The sequence below is a fragment of the Physeter macrocephalus genome, chromosome 1 (genome assembly GCF_002837175.3).
Source record: "Physeter macrocephalus isolate SW-GA chromosome 1, ASM283717v5, whole genome shotgun sequence".
NCBI lineage: Eukaryota > Metazoa > Chordata > Mammalia > Artiodactyla > Physeteridae > Physeter > Physeter macrocephalus.
The window spans coordinates 25,438,796-25,440,714 of record NC_041214.2 but is presented as its reverse complement, the minus strand read 5'-3'; the positions used below and the strand labels follow the sequence as shown (position 1 = coordinate 25,440,714).

At 39.6% G+C, this 1,919-nt stretch overlaps 1 protein-coding gene across 2 annotated transcripts in view; it reads left to right on the top strand.

Moving 5' to 3' along the window:
- Positions 1-1,919, top strand: part of U2SURP (U2 snRNP associated SURP domain containing) — a 52,408-nt gene that overhangs the window by 10,193 nt on the left and 40,296 nt on the right. The window lies entirely within an intron of this gene.

Below are 1,919 nucleotides of genomic sequence, written 5' to 3'. Positions count from 1 at the left end.
TTTTTTTGCGATACGCAGGCCTCTCACTGTTGTGGCCTCTCCCGTTGCGGAGCACAGGCTCCGGACGCGCAGGCTCAGCGGCCATGGCTCACGGGCCTAGCCGCTCCGCGGCATGTGGGATCCTCCCGGACCGGGGCACAAACCCGTGTCCCCTGCATCGGCAGGTGGACTCTCAACCACTGCGCCACCAGGGAAGCCCCCAAGGAGTGTTTTGAATGTAAACTGGTTAATAGATTTATTGTTCTCCCTTATGCCAAACCTTTACTGAACCAAGTGCCAGAGGCCAGTCACTGGAAATACACAGATGATTAAAACACACTTCTTGTTCTCAGCTTATACATAATCCCAGCCTGGGAAGGTAGCAGGAGCAGGTGCTATTCACTCTGGTCAGTGCAGTTCCCAGCGCGATGCAAGCACCCAGAGAAGGAGCATCTTCACTGCCTGTATCTGCAAAGTACTCTCGTGTTCTTTTAGTCTTTTTAAAATTTCAAATAATGTTTTCTTGTCATGGTTAAATTTGGAAAATATAATAAAGAGGACAGTCAGTACCAGCCAGTATTGATATTGATAACACTTTATTTTTCTTGTTTAATACTTTTAAGCATAAATATATTTTTACTTGGCTGTGGTCCATTTTACAGGAACACATTTTAAAAGATTCTTCAGGTCTAATTTTTTTTAATTTTAGGAGAAACTCTGTAAACAAACTTTTTAATGGATGATTATATTTTTTGAGTAAGTATTCCATAATTTCCTTAACCATTTCTCTCTTAGGTGTCTAAGTTTAGGTCTTAGGATATAAATAAAATTGAGGACAAAAGTTTGGCTTTGTAAAATTATGTTTCTCATTGAATTTGTATTTAATTTTACCATTTGTTTAAACTTCAGCAGTTGAAACCAAAGGTGCTGAATGATGGCAAAACATTTTCGTTTCTATTTTGGGAAAAAATTTACTTTGAATGTGTTCGTGAAACCCAGTATTGACTTTTGAGTTATGAACTGCTTTATTTTTTTTAAAGGAATTTTAATGTAACCTTGAAGTAGTTTGCAGCAATATTACTTTTCCATTTTGTATCTTGCCAAGGGCAAGCCTGTTTAATAACCAAGGGATTGATAGTTTAATTTCATAATTGGTTAACTTCTCATTATGGTGGGTGAGAGAGAATCCTTCAGATTTCAACTGCAGATTAATATATATATATTTTTTTAACGTCTTTATTGGAGTATAATTGCTTTACAATGGTGTGTTAGTTTCTGCTTTACAACAAAGTGAATCAGTTATACATATACATATGTTCCCATATCTCTTCTCTCTTGCATCTCCCTGCCTCCCACCCTCCCTATCTCACCCCTCTAGGTGGTCACAAACCACCTAGCTGATCTCCCTGTGCCATGCGGCTGCTTCCCACTAGCTATCCACCCTACGTTTGGTAGTGTATATATGTCCATGCCACTCTCTCACTTCGTCACAGCTTACCCTTCCCCCTCCTCATATCCTCAAGTCCATGCTCTAGTAGGTCTGTGTTTTATTCCCATCCTACCCCTAGTCTCCTCATGACATTTTTTTTTCTTAGATTCCATATATATGTGTTAGCATACGGTATTTGTTTTTCTCCTTCTGACTTACTTCACTCTGTATGACAGACTCCAGGTCCATCCACCTCACTACAAATAACTCAGTTTCATTTCTTTTTATGGCTGAGTAATATTCCATTGTATATATGTGCCACATCTCCTTTATCCATTCATCTGTTGATGGACACCTAGGTTGCTTCCATGTCCTGGCTACTGTAAATAGAGCTGCAATGAACATTTTGGTACATGACTCTTTTTGAATTATGGTTTTCTCAGGGTATATGCCCAGTAGTGGGATTGCGGGGTCATATGGTAGTTCTATTTGTAGTCTTTTAAGGAACCTC